This window comes from Nansenia antarctica, assembly GCF_963989245.1.
Source record: "Nansenia antarctica genome assembly, chromosome: 12".
NCBI classification, from domain to species: Eukaryota; Metazoa; Chordata; class Actinopteri; order Argentiniformes; family Microstomatidae; genus Nansenia; species Nansenia antarctica.
Window position 1 is genome coordinate 9669968 of NC_137682.1, and position 22556 is coordinate 9692523.

The window sequence follows — 22556 nt, forward strand, 5'->3', positions numbered from 1 at the left end:
ACAGAGATTCACACACACAAGCACATAAAGACAAAACATTTGGCCAAATATCCCCTACACACCTAAGGAATAATAGTGCAATAATAGTAACCACCGCAGCAAGATACTTAGGGACACTGTAAACAACAAATAACTTGGGTAGTCTTGTATATTAGGCATAGCCCCCCCCCCCCCCTAGTGGCGGAAATGTTCAACACAAGTGGCCTATAATAACCTTTACTTTCACTTTTAAAAAGTCAACTATATAAATGATCACTGTACACGGTTATATGGTTATCATAATGACGTGTGTCAAATGTATGCATAGTGATTGCTGCTGCTACATACCCATGACCTTATAATAATAACAATAGTACAGTCACTACTGCTGCTACTTACACTACACCCTTAAGCACTATTACTACTGCCACTGTTCTATTATTACTATATCACATTGTATTGTTGTTGATTGTTATTGACTGTTATTGAATGAGGAGCAAGATTCTAAAGCATTTCACTATATCAATTACATTTGATTTGATTCCAAATGTCTTGATGTCAGTGACCACAAACCTGGTTCCAATGTTCAATGGACTGGATGGCCAATGAAGGGTTTATAATCACAAACTGGGCATGTGTTCGTGGTACACAATAGATTAAGATTAGGATCTTACTTGAGTCAATTTGCAGTACCTGCTGGTCAAATAATGGTTGAATAATTTGTCACAGTTCCACCTGGACAGTAGGGGGCAGCAGTGACCATCCATGAACTCTGGCACAACAGGTGCAGCCTATCATTTCATCATTGATATTCTCCATTTAAGTTGTGTGTTTAGTATGTCCCACTGTGGTAGCTTGGAACTTGTGGCCTGCTTTAGTCATGTCATCTAGTTGCCTATGGTCTATTATATTTACGTAAGTTATTTTCTAGTTCTTTAAATCTGTTCCTATCTACTCTGGATTACCACGAGTAAAGTGTCTTTGGCTTTCAACTGCATTAATTCGTCTGGGGAGCATTCCATCAACGTTGCTAAAGGAAAATCCAGGCTATTTTTAAGTCTCGTAAGCAACGTTGATGGAATACCACCCAGGTCTCCTCTCTGCGCCTGGGTCATATCCCACACATAAGCAGGGCTCTCAAGTCTCACGCATTGAGCGTGAGACACACGCATTTCAACCCGTTCACACGCTCACACGCCACACCTTGTCTCACGCCCAATGCGTGAGACTTGAGAGCCCTGTAAGTATACTGTAGAGTCGACTGATACTCCCCAGACTGGACTGATGCAGCAAGAGCTAAACAGAGGATGCGGAAAGAGAATTATCTTCCCAATAACCAACCTAATAAAGGTAATAGACAAGAGGGTGTTGAGAGAGAGAGAGAGATTGTACACACCTTGAAGGTGCAGAAGGAGGCAGGGCTCACGTGTTGCGAAGATCAAACATAAACTTTACTTTAACTTTGCAGGGAAACACAAGGAAACATCCATTGAATGAAAGTTCAAGACTGAACAATAGGCGGAGCAAACGCCAGGCTTATAAAATGGACATATAAAGAGGCACAGGTGTGGTCAATGAACTGAAAGGGATGAATCAGGAAAACATTACCGAAGTCGCTGCTGCCCTCTGGTGGCCAGTAGCTTAAGTCTTTGTCCCCTAGGAAAACATGGAAAGCAAAGGGAGGCTGGTGGAGGTAGAAATCAGAGGATGGGCTCATTGTAATGCATGCATTCTACCTCCACCAATCTCCCCTGATGGAAAGATCCTTGGAATGGAATGGAATAAGGAATGCTATAGAGCACACATGGTATCGATACCATTCCTGAGACATCTTCTGCCCCTCAGCACTACGTCTCCTAAAGACGCCCGCTTTCCCCTCTACTGTGTCCCTAAGAACTTCTCTTGCCCCCCTTGTACTGTTTCTCTGTTTCTCCAGTGTAAAAAAACAAACAAAAAAACCCCAACAACAACAACAACTAGGTTTTAGAAGAAGGTGATAGGAGAAGGTTTTTTCTTCTATCAGTGGCCCCGGGCCTGAGCTAGATTACTCTTCGTGCTATGAATGGTGGACTGATGATTCACATGCTTAGTATTCAAATGTATTGATTGTAAGTCGCTTTGGAATAAGGCGTCTGCTAAATGCCAAAAATGTAAATGTATTCCTCATTACATTCCCTGCATTACGAGCCCGTCATCTGATCTCTACCTCCACCAGTTGATTGACGCTCATCTGTATCGTTGGTATGCAATAGAGCATGTAGTTATTAATGCTGTGTTGACTGTACTCTTCATCCAGTCAGCACCCTATGAGTAAACAATGTTTATGAAGACAGTTCCCGCAGGAGTGAAAAAATACTACAGTAAACAGCCAGACACACACACACAAACACACCACACGTCCATCCCCATTAGCTCCATGAGAGGATCCATCCAGCTGGTAAAGTATGGCAGCGGCGCGCCCTCACACCATCCATCATCCTCAGTGCTGTCTGTCGTCACCGCTCTGAACACTCCCAGGGCCCCGCTGAGGAGGCATGAACAGGCTCTCAACAGTAAGCCTGATTCATATTCAACTTTTCAACTGCCTCCTGCAACGCATATATAACATTACTCCGTGGAGAGGAGCCATTTTAGCTGTGTGACCCTGTCAAGGACAGAACTGTATTTAAGAAGGAATTTGTGTGTGTGTGTGTGTGTGTGTGTGTGTGTGTGTGTGAGTGTGTGTGTGTGTGTGTGTGTGTGTGTGTGTGTGTCCATGCAAGAGTAATAATACAAGTGTGATAGATAAATTGAAAGTCTATGTACGCATATTATATATACTGTAGTTTTGTTATTTGATATTATATGAGGATACGTGTGTGATAATGAGTGTTAAGAGTGTCCGGGGTGTCTGGACACGCTAGCTAATGTACTTATCATAGTGAAATAAAATGCTCAAAACAGCCAGGACACAACTTTCCTTTAAGGACACACCTTTCCAAATTTAGGGAGCAATTACATTAAATTACCCAGAGTGCATTATGGCCCTTCAGACTATCTTGACAGTGATTTTCCTGTCTTCCTTTGGGTCAATGATTGGTTTGACAACCATTCACCGGGCTCGACCACAAAGAGGAGGTCAGGTTTGTGTTTCAATGGGAATGTCTTCATGGTTAGTGTTTTGAAAACACAGTTTTCAGTTGGTGGCCCACTTTTGGGAAGTCTATCTGCATTACAGAGATTCACCACTAGATGGAGATATAGTCTTTCTATAGAGAGAGCACAATTATGAGGTACTAAGCCTAAACTGCTGCAGTCAGTACAGCTGAGAACCTCACTGGTCAACCCTACAATGATGATGATGATGATGATGATGATGATGAGTAGGGAGTTGTTAGGGAAATCCCACTCTCAGTGCTGAAATGCTCAGGTAGTGTCTATTTCCTGGTCATTTCTCGGTTTTTATATTGCACAATAATCTGAATTATGAGTGCATAAATGCATGTGTATTTAATGTTTTTTTTCTAGTGCAATTTTGCTAATATTTAGTATTTATGGATCATGGAATTATGGAAATTAGGTATAATTTAGGTATAATTTAGCTATTATGGGTTTGTATCAAGCTAGCTTCATGTAATGTAGAGAGTCACTACAGTATACAATTAGGTACATTAGGTAGCCATAAGTGCTGTGTCGAAATTCCACACTGTGATGACAGATCATCATATACACTTGTTGCCTCCCTCTCTCATGTAGTCTGTGTGGCATGATAGAGATGTCCCTGCTCTCTGTGAGGTGCAGAGTTCCATCCTGTTTGGAACATTTTAATGATGGGGTTGAACAGATGCTTATGGCTGCCTAATGTTTAATCTGACAACAAGGCCTGCGCTAAGGGGGGGGGGGGGGGGGGGTGGCGGGAGGGAGGGGCTCAGCCAAAACTACAAAAGTCAACAAGGGAACCTGATACACAAATGTACTGCAGTAGTATCATAATAGGTCATTTAACAGAAGGGAGGTCAGGGAAGACTGACTGACGGCAGGAAAGACTACACCAGGGGTGGACGAGCTAGTTACCATTCCCACACGCCCATGAAGCTTTCCCAGCAGGAAGTGCACCACCAACAGCAGGAGCACCGCCCACTGCATGAGGAGCACATCGAGCCTGTTAGCAGCGAACCAACACGAAACGTAACACTGAAGGAGAAACCAATCCGCCAGGCCAAAGTCAGGTGGCCAAAAGCCAGCGACAAGGAAGCATGAAGACGCTTTGACCAGAGCATACACCCAATCCTCCAGAACAACCACCAAACTCAACCTTTTTGGCAACAACATCTACGAAGGAGGCAAGAAGAGATTTGGAGAGATTCCCCAGAAGAAGAACACCCCCAAGCAGAATGAATGAATGAATGAATGAATGAATGAGCTCCTTTCCCTTCTTTTTTTCTTTTTTTTTTCTCTCTCTCCTAGCACCAGGGGAGCCACCCCTCCCAAATTTCGTTGTTTGGTACCTGTACTATAGCAATGACAATAAAGACCATTCACATTCATTCATTCATTCCTTCATTCAAGGAGAGATTTGGAAAGATTCCCCAGAAGAAGAACACCCCCAAGCAGAAAGAAAAGGTGAGAGATGGAAATCTTTAAGCTGGTGAAGGAAAGATGGCTTCTCCCGAAAGCATGGAGGAAAGCCGAATAGCCGGAGAAGGAGGGTCTGAAGTCCCTTTGGGGACCAGCTAAAATCCTGGCTTGCAAACACGAGGAGAGCCGAACGGATTCGGAAGTGCAGGGGTATGAAAGAGAAGGCACGAGCGAGCTTCTTCTGGGACCCGTTCAAATACGCCCAAAATCTGCTGGAAGAAAAGAAGTCTGGGAAGCGTGTGACCACGGCACAGGAACTGGAGCACCACATCAAAGAACAACTTGGACGCCAGTTCAGACGGGGGACGCGGCAACAAAGGAGGTGGACAAACTGGGAAGCAGTCACCAACAGGGCCATAACGTGGGCCGACATGTGGAAGATTCCGCAAGCCAGACTGAGCTTCGTCATTAGGTCCACATACGACATCCTCCCAAGTCCCAGAAATGTACATCTCTGGTATGGCCCAGCCTGCACATTGTATCGGCGTGCAAACCAGCTTTGACCCCAGGGCTTATTAACACACATGACTAATTTACCAGCGTAATTATGGTCTCCAACTCCAACCACACCATGTATCAATCACCTTAGAAAAAGAGATGGACCATCAGAACTTGCTATACAGACAATATTTTAATGATTTATTGGAAAAACGTAACCCCTTCTTTACACAAGTACAATATCCCCCACCCCACTGTCACAATCACTCTTTCTACATATCTGGTCAGAAAAGTGGATGAATTATTGAATTATATGATGTTACATTTCTGGATCAACTAGGAAATGTACGATAACAATGTTGTTGAGTTGTGTATAGAACAATATGAATCACTGAGACTGAAAGACTGCGGTTCCCTCCTGTGACTATGGGAAGCTTGTCTCCCCACTGTGTCTGCAGATTAACCACAATGAAATTGGATGCCATCGTTAGAAATAAGAGATAGAAAAAAATAAACCACACAAAAAAACCTGACAGTTTGGCCTTAATTGTCTCCTGTACGCTGCGTTCGTTCGCCCGTGGAGGCTGGAAACCGAGCAGAGTGAAGTGTCGGGATCCGCAATTATAAATCACTTCCTCCTCGGTGCCGACCTACATAGCTCAACCTTTATTCTGTGTGATAGTTGTCTCGCTGTACCCCCCCTGGTCCCAGCGCCGTGTTCTAACCGTTATTGGGGTCGCCTCATATGAGGCTGTGGTCATTTTTAGCCCCTGTAATAATCTGTTCCCCCCATGCAACAGAGGGGCAGGAATAAGCCAGATTATAAGGGCTTGTGGTCTAGGGCTGTGGGAGACAGGAGGGTTGATAAGGTTAGAAATGTAATAACTGTCACACAAAAGCCTTTGATAGATACCATCCTATGGGGGGGGGGGTGATTGTAACCGCTTTTACTTCAGAAGTTGAACTTTTCAGCAGAGTATTACACAACAGGGCTCAGGAATTACAAAAGAATGTGTCTTAATTTGTTCAAGGATGGCACGCTGGCTGTACTTTACTCTCCATCAGAGCTCCATCACGTCCTCCGGTCTGCAGTGTCTACCAGTGAGAATACCGCTCTCTGCGTGTCAGCGCCGGTGACAGCTCTCTCTAAGCTGAAGCCATGAGAAAGTGATTTCATTTCCCTTTTTTGCTGGAGGAATATTCCAGAATCTTGTCAAATGTGACCGACCGTTGATCATTCACTATTAACACGAGAAAAGTTTAACTTACCAGCCTGTCATACTCACTGGAACACATTGGTCTGATAGACCGCTTCACTGGAACGCTTCGCCCTGATAGGCCGTGACAGCATCAAAGGGATGAAGTCAGGGGCGACAGGGAGACATTGAAAGAGAAAGAGAGTGAGAGAGAGAGAGGGAGAGAGACAGACACACAGAGAGAAGAGAGACAGACAGACGTATAGAGAGAGAGAGACAGAGAGAGAGAAAGAGAGAGAGAGAGAAGCAGTGCATTGGGGGTGGTGACCATGCAGAGGCTGAGATGAACAGATTCCCGATTCTTCCAGAGGCAGAGACACAAAGAGAGACAGAGACAATGACAGAGACAGAGACGCAAAGAGAGACAGAGACAATGACAGAGACAGAGACGCAAAGAGAGACAGAGACAATGACAGAGACAGAGACGCAAAGAGAGACAGAGACAATGACAGAGACAGAGACTCAAAGACTGACAGAGACAATGACAGAGACAGAGACACAAAGAGAGACAGAGACAATGACAGAGACAGAGACACAAAGAGAGACAGAGACAATGACAGAGACAGAGACTCAAAGACTGACAGAGACAATGACAGAGACAGAGACACAAAGAGAGACAGAGACAATGACAGAGACAGAGACAATGACAGAGACAGAGACAATGACAGAGACAGAGACACAAAGAGAGACAGAGACAATGACAGAGACAGAGACACAAAGAGAGTGAGAAAGACAGAGAGACAGAGACAATGACAGAGACAGAGACACAAAGAGAGTCAGAAAGACAGAGAGACAGAGACAGAGGCAGAGGCAGAGACACAAAGAGAGGCAGACAAAATGGAGAGACAGAGCCTTCTCTATATATATTTAAATGGAGTGCACCAATTCCTTCTTTCAAATCAAATCAATGGTTCTGTGGAGAGGTACTATAATTATGTTTGGTTTGATTGAGGCAAATTGAACAGAGGCAATAAAATTCCTCCTGTGGTGCAAGGATGCTGTTGACGTTGGCATCCATACAGTAGGCAACTTAATTTTCTCTTTTTCAAAACATTGAACATCATGTTTTATGATTGATTTCAAAAGTCCAAAGTGTATGAAGGATGTTAGTTCCCCTGGAGCCCAGAGAATGATGTTAATTGTCATAAATGGATGGTACAGTCACATCACTTGATGCTATTAGATGGTTGTCTCTCTCTCTCTCTACCTGTCCAGTCTCCCTCTGACTGTACCAGGCTTTTTACATTACACACACATTACATTTACCTTTTCTTTTTTTTTTGAAATTTGTTTTTCAGATTTTATCCCTTTTTCACCCAATTTGGTAGCCAATTTAACCCAACTTAGCATCCAATTATCCCCTGCCTATTGCATGGGATCCGCCGCACGACCCCGTGGCCGGCAGTCCCAGAGGAGGGCGCCAGGCAGACTAGGCTGACTGGCTCCTCGAGCCCAGTACCGTTATTCCGGCACCCAGGGGGCGGTGTTGCGCGACGGATCCTAGTCCAGAAATACTCCTATACCCCCCTCGGAAGCGGCCGGCCAATATGCCGCTTCCCGTGTGCCTCGGCCATATCTGGATCTGGCGAGCCGGGATACGAACCCCGGTCCCGGTGGGCAGCATGCACTAGCGGCCAGTGCGTAGACCGCTACACCACCGCGGGGCACCTACATTTGCCTTTTCAACAATTATCCACAGTTTGCTCCAATTATCCACAGTGCATGTTGTCTTCTTTCATCTCTATAATCCAACAAGTTTGGATTTGAAATCAAACTATTTTGGGGGGTATTTTCTTAAAGTACTGCAACCATCTTCAGTGATTGTTTTGAAGTATTTTTGCCTTATCATCAGAAAATGAAATGCATGTTCAATTAAATCTGAACACTGACTTGGCCAGTCAAGAACCTTCCACCTTTTGGTCCTGAAAAACGGTGGTTGCTTTGGCAGTATGATTTGGGGTCATTGTCTTAACTGCATGATGAAGTGCCATGCAATGAATTTGGAGGCATTTGCCTGTACACTTCAGAATACATTCAACAGTAGTAGCTTATTAAATTCAGACAAGTTAGCCAGTTCTAGTGTCAGCTATACATGCCCAAACCATAACACCCCTCCACCACGTTTCACAGATGAGGTGGTATGCTGTAAATCACTCTTGTACATGATCATATTCATTTGATCTGTCCACAAGACCAGTACATACAGTACCTCTGCAGGCTTTTTGGTACTTTTTTTAGTAAACTGTAACCCAACCATCCTTTTTGAAGAAAACTAGTGATTTGCACCTTGCAGTGAAAGCTCGGTAGATCGGACGGTGATGTATTCTGCGGACGGTATTCACGCTTACCTCCTGGAGAGTGTTCCTGATCTGTGGGACAGTTTTGGGGGTTTTCTTATTTATGGTGAGTGAGCATTCTTTGGTCATCCACTGTGGTCTTGTCTTTCTGTCTTTCTTGGCCTACCAGCCCGTTTGCGAGTACTGAGCTCACCAGTACTTTGTTTTTCTTTTTAATTATGTTCCAGGCAAGCCTAAGGCAAGCCTAAGGTTTTAACTACTAACTTTAAAAAAACGTAAAACATTGAATTAAAGCTGAGAATCTTTAATCTGAGAAACTATAGTAATAGTTTGATTTCAAATTCAAACTCTTGGAATATAGTTAGAGCTAAAAGTACACACATTCTTCCTGTTTCCACTACTTATGGAGGGTACTGTATGTGAAAACAGAGTATATATTTAGAGTTCTTCAAAATACCCCCTCACCAACTCCCCCTTCTCCTTCATTCTCTCTCTACTGTATCTCCCCCTCCCTCCCTCCCTCCCTCCCCCCTCTCCCCCCTCACTGCTCTCTACAGTACATGTTAACACACTGGGAAAATGCAGCTGAACCATTACATTCGTTTATAAAGAAAACATTCTCTTTTTATTTTTTTATTTTTTTATTACATTCTCTTTTTCTCTTCTTCTCCCCCTATTGACATTGAGAGAGAGAGAGAGAGAGAGAGAGAGAGAGAGAGAGAGAGAGAGAGAGAGAGAGAGAGAGAGAGAGAGAGAGAGAGAGAAATTACTTGTAGGATCAATGCATTCTGCTTAGCTTGCATTACTATGTGCTGAATGTGATGTGCTACATTAGACAACGCTATTGTTCAGCTCCCCTCGGGGCTTCTCTATGGACAGAACCAGAATACCAAAAAACTCACTTTCCTCCCCTTTTCTCCATACCTTCCTCTCTCCTTCAATCTTTCTCCAGGTTTCTCTGGAGGTCCTGTCTGTCTCCAGCCCTCTATCTGTGACTCCCAGAGAGAGGTGAAGATGTCAGGGCTACTTCCATGTTCCATCAGCTGTTGCATCCTATTGGATTCTGCTCTGGGGGAAGAGAGGATCAATTAGTGGAGGAATCAGACCCTGTAAGACCATGTGTGTTCATAACGACAACAACAACAACAACAACAACAACAACAACAACAACACAATACAGTACAGTATAGTATGGGGGCGGCTGTGGCGCAGGAGGTAGAGCTGCCGTCTAATGATCGCAAGGTTGGCAGATCGGCGGTTCGAGCCCCGGCTGGCCACATGTCAAAGTGACCTTGGGCAAGACACCGAACCCCAGTGAGCGGGCCGGCGCCTGGCATGGTAGCTTGCCGCCATTGGTGTGTGAACGGGTGAACGAGAGGCCGTTGCAATGCGCTTTGGATAAAGGCGCGATATAAGTGCAGTCCATTTAGTATAGTACAGTACAGTACAGTACTGTAACTGCTCGGCATGCCGCCGGTCCTTTGATGCCACCACTTATATCTTAAGTAATAATATAGCCTCCCTGAGCTTCAGTGTAAACTGAACGGAAAAAGACACTTTCTCCTGGTCATGGTTACCTGCCTGCTACTGTACAGCAGATCAAGGCTGGGTCCAGAGAGAGGAGTCTGGAGCGAATCAAGGACAGGGGAAGATTAGGTAGCAGAAGAATTTACATGACAGCATGTCATAGTGTGTACTGTACTCGTGTAAGAACAGCATTATAATGACGTATCACTACATGATACATACTGTGCAGCAGTAACCCTGGCCCTAACCCGAATGGTTCCCGATGTTCCCAATGTTTCATGCACTGTAAACTCTCGAAATGTGCAGAAATGTAGGAACCCGTGTCTTATTTTTAGCACACAAAGAGGCAACGTACGTACATGCACTGTACACATGGGACCCTGTGTAAAATCCCCACAACCTAATTTGACAAACACCTATGCATTATGAATACCTCCTCGTATTGTACATTACGCTTGTCAGTCCCCTTACAACAATGTTGTTAAATATTAATGTCTGCGTCTATATAAACGTTATTTTGGTCGATTATTCCTCCCCTTTAATAATACCAATTGGTATTGTATTTTATATCGTTGGAAAGCCTGATTAGTCACCTTTACAACGAGGTACAACTTGTAAGGATCATGCATTCGTGGAATGAGCAACACAGCTAAACGTGTGGGTAGCGGCCCAAAGAAATGTGCCAAAATCCCCTGCAATATTCTTCTGTTGGTATTCACTCTCGTTTTGAGTTGCTTGGTGGATTGGATGATTGCACTCTCCCACAGTAATAAGGAAAAAACAACACATATTGGCTTTATTCGTTTTACACTATCGATGACCTCAGTAGCGTGTGGAAGATCCATACGCAGTCACAACAGCTTGGCACCTCCTCATGCTGGTCACCAGCCTGGTCTCACACTGCTGTGGGATGGCATCCCATTCCTCAACCAGGATTTGCTGCAAGTCAGCCAACATGGTTGCGTTGGTCACTCTGGCACATACAGCATGCCCAAGCTGATCCACAAGTGTTCAATTGGGTTGAGGTCTGGACTCACGGCAGGCCATTCCATCCTCTCCACTCCCAAATTCTGGAGGTACTCTGTGATGATCCTGGCTCTGTGGTGGCGAGCGCTCCAGCGCTCTCAGAGCTAATTTACGAACGCGGCCTATGTGTATTGTCTGCTCGCTGAGGTTGTGTTGTCACCCCCTGTGATGGTACAATAGTGTGTCTCCTGTAAATACTCCTGTAAATTATGTCACAGTGAGGCTCTGTGATAGTAGTGTGTCTCCTGTAAATGATGTCACAGTCAGGCTCTGTGATGGTACCCTAGTGTGTCTCCTGTAAATGATGTCACAGTCAGGCTCTGTGATGGTACCCTAGTGTGTCTCTTGTAAATGATGTCACAGTCAGGCTGTGATGGTAGTACTGTTTATGATATCTCTGAGCCAAAGGGGTTCGCACGGCATATGGCTATTAGAGCAGGCGTGATTGACCAGAGCTAGGATCAGGGCTGGGGTCAGTGCTAGGGTCAGGGCTGGGGTCAGTGCTAGGGTCAGGGCTGGGGTCAGGGCTAGGATCAGGGCTGGGGTCAGGGCTAGGGTCATGGTCAGGGCCAGGGTCAGGGTCCAGGCCAGGGTCAGGGCCTGTGTCAAAGCCAGGGCCAGAGTCCTAGGGTCAGGGCCTGGGCCAGCGCCAGAATCAGGGTCAGGGCTAGGATCAGGGCTAGGGCTTCATTTGATGTATATCACTTACTCTCAATGAAAATAAATCTGTTCATATAAATACGTCATTAATTTTACATTACAGGGAATCTGGAGGTACATCACAGAACATGAGTTATCCTACTGTACTAGATGTAATAGACTATTACGCCAGAGGTTTATATAAAGAAACATAAGTTATCAATTCAAAAAATGATGCTTATTACTGTGACAAGGGGAGTCTCGACTCTCCGACACCGCCTACTGGCGACATGGATTATTATTCTTCATGGACTAATTGCTAATGCTTGTCACCTGTTGTATGTTTGTATGTGGCTATTTAGGTGTGTCCCATTTCCCTGTTCCCTTGTCAGTCGACCTTTGATGTTATTTGAATCATTATTTGTTTTCGTTTATTTAGTCTTTGAACTTACATTGGAGCCTGATTGCTCAACTTTACTTTTGCCGTGTGCATCTATTATTCGTTTTTAAGTCAGTAGTTACAAACCTTGCTGAGCCTTACTGCTCCACTTTATGTTTTGCTGTTTGTCGTTTGTAAAGTTTGAACCTGCGCACCTTTTTCTCAGTAAAGAGAACCTTTATTTTACTTACGCTCCGTCTCCTCACTTGATCTACACCGTACCTGGAACCAACACACTTGTACTCAGTGAACTTTATTAGAAACGTAACATATTACAGCATGGAGTTACCAGAGTGAGTCCTTTTGAAGTCAAATTTAAAACAAAATGTTGTTAGAAGTGTATTTTACAACCGCAACTAAATTGACTTTTTGGGGGTTAAAGCCCCGAAAATCTGAAACCGTATTGTCATTTTATGGGTTTTCATTATCATTCTTGGGCCTTCTGCCATTTATCTCAAGAACGGACTGGTCAAAAATGTTACATTTTGGCAGTATGAAAGTCCTTGTCTACCACTACTCTGAAAAAAATAAATGGTTCTCATTGGCATATACATGTAGGTGGCATCTCACCAACCCATTTTATTTAGAGTTATGGAAGTTGGTATACTGGTCCCCCTTCTCACGAGGAACACATTTGCCTCAAGGACCCATAACTTTTTTTTTACCGCCATCTTGGATTTTTCCGCCATCTTTAATAATACTAATAAAAAAGACTTTTATATATACTTGTACATTTTTGCATTTACATTTTTGGCATTTAGCAGATGCCTTATTCCAAAGCGACTTGCAATCGATACATTTGACTAAGCAAGTGAATCATCAATTCACCAGTTGTAGCATGAAGAGTAATCTAGCTCAGGCCAGGGGCCATTGGCAGTCATTTTTTTTTTTTTTTTTTTTTTTGGGGAGAAACAGTACAAGGGAGGCAGTAGAAGTCTTAGGAGACAGTATAGGGGAAAAGCAGGTGTCTCAGACGACTCATTGCTGGGGGGTAGTAGATGTCTCAGGAGGACCAGTTAAGGTGTAGCCTGAAGAGATGGGTCTTCAGTCTCCGACGGAAGATGTAGTGACTGCAGTTCTGACAGCCGTGGGAAGCTCATTCCACCAGCGGGGAGCCAGTGTAGTGAAGAGACGTGATCGGGCAAGGCGACTGCCATGTTGGCATAGACATGGTGGGGCCAGTCCGCCAGCAGACGTTGAGCGGAGTGAACGGGCTGAAGTTTGGGAGGTGACCATTGCCTGTAGGTAGCTAGGCAGGGGCTACACACACATGGGTGTGTGTGTGTAGCAGATCGCATCTTGAATCTGATGCGATCTGCTATCGGTAGCCAGTGCAGGGTGCGAAGGAGAGGGGTGACATGAGAACATTTGGGGGGGTTGAACACCAGACGGGCAGCAGCATTCTGGATTAGTTGCAGAGGTTTGATGGCGGAGGCGGGGAGCCCGGCCCGGCCTCCTTTTTCCAGTTCTAAATACAGTAACTTTGTTACATTTTTTGAATCTTTCTTAATCACATTTTTTTTAATGGGACTGGAATTATCTGGGTCATATCACCTAATGATAAAGGAAGAAGACATTGGTCACTTTGTTCAATTTACCTGACACCTGACGATGTAAACGTAAACACTTAACCCGATTTCCCTTATCAAAATCAACGTTTCCTACCTTATTCCTACCTGATTGCCTTTTGACCTTGATGCGGTTGGATAACCTTGATGATGATGCTTGAACCCTGTTTCACTGCTGCTTGATACCTGATTTGATTTTGTGTGATGATTTGAGAGAGTCTACACACCCTCTTTAGCTTATGTTTTGTATTGTGACGTTCCATCAAGGATGTATCTAGGGATGCTCCGATCTGGATTTTTGGGGCCGATACCGATCACCGATTATTTTCCTCAAGATCAACCGATACCGATACCGATTTTTTTTAAATACATAACTGTAGGCCTACTGACTGGATAGCCTACATATTTTTTCCTTTTTAGACAAAAGTTTTGATCCATTAGGCACCAAGCAAACGCAGACCCATTTTTATGGCATAGTAAAAGTCTTTTACCCAGTCTTTTACCCAGTTAGGGCCTGAAGCCCAAGTCAGTCGATATGGCTGTATAAAAGACATCATAAACGTGGCCTTCATGGTTTACATACTGTTACGTCCTCCTATGTTTTCTGTTCAGTTATCTGTCTTCCCCAGGAAAAAAAAAAAAAAAAAAAAAAAACGGTTTTTGCGATCGGCCATTTTTGCCGATCACCGATCGAGTCATTTGGAGTGAAATCGGCCGATTTAAATCGGTGGCCGATAAATTGGAGCATCCCTATATAAGACCAGGAGTTATTGCGTTGTATAGCTACGTGCCCTGTACCGCTCTGCAAAGCTCCCGCCCCGGTAGGAGGCAGATGATTCACATCATAGAGGCTGGAAATGAATGAATAGATGATGGGGCTGCTCTGGGAGGATTAAGCAGGGGACGGCAGAGAGAAAGATCTGTGAAAGTGGTTCAGGGAAAACGATAAGTCATTTATCCATTTCCTCCCCCGATGAATGTTATCAGCTGCTACCTCTTGTCTCCGCAATCACTCTGGTGTGTCTGTTCCTCTGCACAATACGTCTTCATCTAATTTTTTTTTTTAAATGTCTCCCCCGAAAGCCAGACTCAATGTAGGTGGAGGATAGAGCAGGGACATTACTGGGATTTTGTATGCGGAGAACAATATGATAGCAGCCTTGATTATCATACAGAGACACCATTAAACAGATTACAAAGAGAGAGAGAGATGGGTGGGGAGAGGGAGAGTGGGGAGGGAGTGACAAAGGCATTGATTGGGTGTGGAGCTGGAGATGCAGATTGGGGATTGATAAGAGAGAAATTACTTTCAACAATTAAATAAAAGAAATGAAAAGAAATGAAATGAATGTGCTGGAAGAGAGACTGGTCCATTGGGTAACACTATCTGGCTCCTTGCAGTGCAAAAAGAATCAGAATTTATCCCAATTTCTTTGCGTGTGCGTGTGCGTGTGTATAGCTGTTCTGATGATCTGTGGCATGACAGATGTAGCTCTATACCTCAGAACACCAATCTCTCTCTCTCTCTTCCCTCTCCCACTCCCCCTTCTCATCCATCCCCTCCTGTTCTCCTCTCCCTCTCCTCCATCTCTCTCTTCCCTCTCCCACTCCCCCTTCTCATCCTTACCCTCCTGTTCTCCTCTCCCTCTCCTCCATCTCTCTCTTCCCTCTCTCCCACTCCCCCTTCCCTCTCTCCCACTCCCCCTTCTCATCCTTACCCTCCTGTTCTCCTCTCCCTCTCCTCCATCTCTCTCTTTCTCTCACACTCCCCCTTCTCATCCTTACCCTCCTGTTCTCCTCTCCCTCTCCTCCATCTCTCTCTTCCCTCTCTCCCACTCCCCCTTCTCATCCTTACCCTCCTGTTCTCCTCTCCCTCTCCTCCATCTCTCTCTTTCTCTCACACTCCCCCTTCTCATCCTTACCCTCCTGTTCTCCTCTCCCTCTCCTCCATCTCTCTCTTCCCTCTCTCCCACTCCCCCTTCTCATCCTTACCCTCCTGTTCTCCTCTCCCTCTCCTCTCCCTCTCCTCTCCCTCTCCTCTCCCTCTCCTCTCCCTCTCCTCCATCTCTCTCTTTCTCTCCCACCCCCACAGGCATCCCCACAGCTCCACAGCTCTGTGTTCTGATATAAATACACCCTCCCTGCACACCGCCTCAGCTCTCCCCTCCACCTTCCCCTTCTTCTCACTCCCTTGACTCCTTCTATCATCCTTCTCCCAGCTCCTTTCTCACAAAAGCTCTCGAGATTCTATTCTAAGATGTAACCTTCCGAAAAAAGAGCCGTTTCAATGCGCTAACGCTGTTCGCTATTATGTACAATGGCATGACATCAGACTGATAAAGAACCAGCTCTTTACTCATTCTCAGATGCCCGTTTACATCAGGATGTAATTGGTAACGATAGCATGTTAGGTGTTCATTACCAGCGGCGTTTTTAGAATGTTTATCCGTTTTTCCATTTGGAATGTTGAAACATTGGGGGAGCTTAGTGCCCCACCCAGACGTCACCATTTAGATCAGCGGTGGCTAAATCCCAGGCCTAACGACGCCACTGTTCATTAACATTAGCATCACATACTGCATTCCTCAAGGTGAAGGGGAAGCAGATTCAATGGTTTTCCAAGGTTGTGATATGGACATCATAGATGCATGGAAGAAGGCTTGCTTCATCCCAATGGGAGGTGAATGGAACTAGGAGGGTATGAGTCTTTATCTTTAGCATGAACCCATTGATATTACAGCTTTTGTTTAAACTGAGGCCTCATATGGACCCGTGGGAAGTACAATAGAGTCCATTCTCTATTTAATAGACTGCGAGTTGGAAATACCTTCCAGCAACAGTGCACTCTGCACAATATAATCTTTCAAGCCTGAAAGCTATTGGCCCTATTGTGGTTATTGACTGCAGTTGAAACGCAAGCAGACCCGGTAACTAGGGAAACAAAACATGGCAGGGATTTTGATTTGAGTTTAAATGAGTTATATATGAGTTATAGTTGTACCGAGACAACAACAAGGCTGTTGGTGAGGGGGGGAAGTAGCCTGTGTTAAGCCAACTCGTCTTGAACTCTGTTGGACTTCATCCTACTATAAACCTTACTACACTCTAAAAAAATGTTTGGTTAAAAAACAGAAGAAGTATACCACCAATAACAATACTGTTTATTAATATTATATTGGACAGAACACAGGTTACCTACAGTAGCAAGCTAGGTAGCGTAATCTGGGTGAGTCGATCAGAACTCTGGGTAAAGCTCAATAATACCAATGTAGTTACATATCATAACATTACCATGTTGTTTGTATTGGCAATTTGGCATAAACTTGTAGTAATGTTGCACGATGATAGCCATGTGATGTGCCGATTAGTTCCATACTTTAATATGATTCGTTTTGTGGCGATCCAGCCTTCTGCGTCACAGAAAATAACCCCAAATACTGACCCAACAACGCAACCCGGGAATAGGGTTGGCTTTTATTACATTTTTAAGAGTGTAGGCCTACACTATTAACTAGTAAAACAGCAGTTTTGGTAACAAGTCAGCTACAGTAGTCTGACACGTTATGTAAATACTCTGGTCTCTGCTTGATGTTTTGGGGACACTACATCGCAGGGCATGCGTCCTGCCCAAGTGAAATGATGATGACAAAGCTGGAATGGAATGAGCGGCCATCTCATTGTGTTTCCTCCCTGTCTATTGTCCTTCTCCCTGGCAGAGCCTCTGTCCCCTCCCCAGAGCGACAGCAGATCATCTGTTGTCCCAGAGACCTCTCCTCTCTTCTCCCTCCTCCCTCCTCTCTCCTGTCTCTCCTCTCCTCTCTCCTCTTTCCTCTCCCCTCTCTTCTCTTCCCTCTACTCTTTTCTGTCTCCCCTCTCCTCTTTCCTTTCTCCCCTCTCCTCTTTCCTGTGACCTCTCCTCTTTCCTCTCTCCCCTCTCCTACCTCCCCTCTCCTCTTTCATCTCTCCCCTCTCCTACCTCCCCTCTCCTCTTTCCCCTCTTCCCTCTTCTACCTCCCCTCTTCTCTCTCCCCTCTCCTCTCTCCCCTCTCCTCTCACCCCTCTCCTCCTTTATTTCTCCCCTGTCCTCTCTTCTCTTTCAACAGTTAAATAGTCCTGCAATCCTCTCTACTGAGTGATCTTCCTATTAGCTCCTGAAGCCTCAACGTCCTTTTGACTTCTGTGTGAACAGCTCTCTGAGTATAATGTGTGTGTGTGTGTGTGTGTGGTAATACCAACGCCACACCACCCTCCCTTAAGGCATGGGAGAAGCCCTGGGCCCAATGTGGGGGTATTTATGAGGGAGGAGGAGCAGGCAGGGCTTATCTACCAGAGAACACACCCTCTAAAAGGCCTTCTGGATGCTCATTGCTGTGATCCTGCTGGTCAGAACGCTCCCCTGTGGTCCTTCCTATTCGTCACTCACCAGCCTCTCTGTTTAGATCATCTGTCCGCCCAAAACAATAGCCCAGTCCAGATCCTATTCATAATTCATAATTCATTCTCTCTGGTGTCCAGTCTATCTGCTTGAGCTTGAATCACACCAGTTCTCATCTCCTCACTAAATATAGATGAATTGTCCATCTATATGCATAGGGAAAAGCGATTGCTTTGTGTGTGTGTGTGTGTGTGTGTGTGTGTGTGTGTGTGTGTGTGGGTTGCTTAGTGCCTTCCACATAAATGATATATACGTCACAGATAGACCTGTGTTTATGTTTCAATTTTTTTTGTGAAACTCTTTGATATTTCATTGCATTTCAATGTGTGCTACAGTCACAGGACACTTTATTAGGAACTCCTGTACACCTTCTCATTCATTCAGATGGTGTAACGGTGTGGGGAATGTTTTTTTGCCACACTTTGGACCCGTTAATACCAATCAATCATCGCTTGAATGCTGCAGCCTATTTGAGTATTGTTGCTGACCATGTGCATCCCTTCATGGCCACAGTGTAACCATCTTCTAATGGCTACTTCCAGCATGATAATGCACCATGTCACAAAGCAAAAGTCGTCTCAAACTGGTTTCATGAACATGACAATGAGTCAGTGTTCTTCAATGACCTTCCCGGTCACCGGGAATTGAATCCAATAGAACACCTGTGGGATGTGGTAGAGCAGGAGAATCACAGCTTGAAAGTATGCAGAAATTGCGTGATACAATCATGTCATCATGGACCAGAATCTCAAATGAATGTTTCCAACATCTTGTGGAGGAATTGAGGCTGTTTTGAGAGAAAAGGGCGGCCCTACCCAGTATTAATGTAGTGTTCTTAATAAAGTGTATTTTTACGGTGATGTATTTAGATTTGTGTGTGCGTGTGTGTAAGCACACACTCTAGTTGTCTACGCTGTCTCTCTGCTCCTCTGTGAAATTTAAACCACTTCTATTTCCTCTCTTTCAGGGGATGAATTGAAAACACGAGCCAAGACAATCTTCACTGCGACAGCGGTCCTACAAAAATAAGGTTAGCGGTCAGGGTCTGTTGCTATAATAGTGACGTAACTGCTTCTATGACAATAGCATAATCTTCCTCTAAGAATTATGTGCATGGAGAAAACACTTTGTAACTGTAAAAAGACCAGATCAATCAGAGGAAAATGGTTGCCAGCAAGCTCAAACTGTTTTGTCAAGGTATATTAGTTCCAAGGTACTCATACCTATCTGTTTAACAGTAATGAGCTAGCTTATAGTGACAGGTGCAGAGTGACTACAGAGAAATTATTTCCTCTGTTCTGATGCTGTCTCTGGTCACTGTAGCTGTCAGACTGAATGTTACTCGTGAACAGCCTCTCACAGGGCTTCACAGGCTGGCTTGTCAGTCAATCAGGGACGGAGGGAGAGACAGAGATAGAGAGATATGGAGGTAGATAGAGCAGGGGAGGGAGAGGGAGAGGGAGAGGGAGAGAGGGAGACAGAGAGGGAGAGAGGGAGGGAGAGAGAGGGAGAGAGAGGGAGAGAGGGAGGGAGAGAAAGAGAGGGAGAGAAAGGGAGAGGGAGAGAGAGGGAGAGAGAGAGGGAGAGAAAGGGAGAGGGAGAGGGAGGGAGGGGGAGAGGGAGAGAGAGAGAGAGGGGGAGGGAGAGAGAGGGAGGGAGAGAGGGAGAGAGAGGGAGGGAGAGGGAGGGAGAGAGAGGGAGAGGGAGGGAGGGAGAGGGAGAGAGAGGGAGAGATTATTTTGAAAAGCGGAAATACATTTCAACGTTGTTGAGAATCACAACACAAACTCGCTAGTCAAGCCAAAATACTGCAACGCAATGGATTCGGTGAGTAATTCATTATTCATTTGAAAAGTCAGAACATTAGAGAGAGAGACAACAGAGACATCTGCAGAAGATCATAAACAATGTTGATTTAATCTTAGAAGAAATATGTGACATTACAGATGACAGACACTCATTGCCTGATTTTAACTGGCTTAAAATGTGCATGGCAGACATCCAGATGGACGGGGTCCCCTGGGAATCAGTCATTATTTAGGAGGCGTGGCTTCATCATTGTCTAAACATGAGAGAAGGAAGGAGGAAGGGGAAGGAGAGTGTTAGGGGGAACGAGAGGGGGGAGGAGAGTGTCCTCTCAGTAGACTAGTAGGGAAACAGGGAGTTGAGCAGCGCAACGGCAGATTAGGGTGATCAGATGATTACACGCACCCAGCAACCAGATCCTGTTCATTAAAGGAAAAATTATAATTCCACGCCTGTCGCAGGACATTCATTCTTTAAAGACAGTCATTTCTGGGAAGTGTCCCCATTTTTAGTATTTGCTAGATGTGCAATTTTCCCCATTTCATCTCATATACGTGTGCTTAGAAACATAAAATCCACCCTGGCTCTTTGTATTGATTGACTAAAATGAATGAGTACTGTGAAAACCCCCGTAGTCTCCAACCTCATTCAGCAACGTCCTATTCTTAATGCTTCCTATTTCCCCTCTTCTCTCTCCTCCCTCCCCACTCCTCCTTCCTCTCTCTCTTCTCTCTCCTCTCCTCTTCCCTCCACTCTACTGTCTCCCCTCACCTCCTTTCCTCCCTCTGCTCTCCTTTCTCCTGTCTCTCCTCTCCTCTTCTCTCCTCTCTTCTTCTCTCTTAACATTCTTTATTCCATCCTGTTCCTGTTCTTTTCTATTCGACCTTTGGACTTGCCTCGCACTGACAACTAGAGACAGGATTTTTTTGGGGGGGGTAATACAATGTGGTCAGGGAAAACACGTGGCAATGTGCACACAGTATTATTACAATTCAAGTTGGAATCATCCCATTTTTTGTTGCAACACCATTACGCTGTAGAGATACCGGTAGTAAGAGGTCAGTTTAACCAATACATTCATTTAGGGAGAATTAGGACATGGAGATGATAAGATTCATAGGCACAGAGAAAATAATTAGAACATTAGAACAAGTATCTTCTCATTTCTCTCTGTAAGGAGTAAAGCCAATGTCATTTGAATAAATCATTAGTATGAATCCTTCCCCAATGAACACCATATAAGTCACTTTCAGATAGTTGTACTGCCGTCACATAAGCTTACTCATTGATGCAGTCGTGTGTCTGGCAAACTAGGAAAACGAACAACGTGACACAGAGAATGCAACTATTGACATAGGCTGTACCATGTATGGGTGCCCTGGATGCTTTGTACAGTATCACACACACACACACACACACACACACACACACACACACACACACACACACATGCATGTATGCACACGCACACACGCACACACACACACACACACACACACACACACACACACACATATTAACATTTTTGAAACATGAGTAGAATATGGACATGATGAAAAAACTCAACTGTGCCCGATATGAAAATCATGGAAGAAAGCTACTCTAAGAGTAGACTGCAGCAGGTGTTGTGTAACCAAATGAGGCGTCATACATTAAAATCGAAAAAGAGAAACTCGCTCTGAATCAAAACCCACGCAAAACAGCTGCTAACATCATCTAACTGCATGTTTATAACATCACAACATGCAGATAGAACATCAACATGCTAAAAACACATAACTACACATAATCAGATGATCACACAGTCCTTGCTTTTGAACACGTCCTGAAACTAGGACGTGTGCCTATGGCAGACGAGACAGTGAATCCAATTAACAAATTATAAGTATTTAGTGATCCTAAAACTGTTGTTTGTTATATCGAGCCAGTACATCAAAAACATTCTCTTTCTTTTTCCAGGCATTGTCGTTTGCGGGTTGTTGCTGCACAGACCAGTTGCTGGTGTGGACACAATTATGGTCTGGGGCTGTTTTTCATGGTTTGGGCTAGGCCCCTTAGTTCCAGTGAAGGGAAATCTTTATACTACAGGATACAATGAGACTTTAGAGAATTGTATGCTTCCAACTTTGTGGCAACAGTTTGGGGAAGGCCCTTTCCAGTTTCAGCATGACAATGCCCCCATACACAAAGTGAGGTCCATAATGACACGGTTTGCCGAGTTTGGTGTGCAAGAACTTGACTGGCCTGCACAGGACCCCTGACCTCAACACCATCGAACACCTTTGGGATGAATTGAAACTCAGACTGCGAGCCAGTCCTTCCCGCCCAACATCATTGCCCGACCTCAATAATGCTCTTGTGACTGAATGGGAGCAAATCCCTGCAACCATGTTCCAAAATCTAGTGGAAAGCCTTCCCAGAAGAGTGGAGGCTGTTATAGCAGCAAAGGGGGGGGGGACCAAATCCATATTCCATTTATATACATCCATAATGCCCATGGTTTTGGAGTGAGATGTTCAACAAGCACAT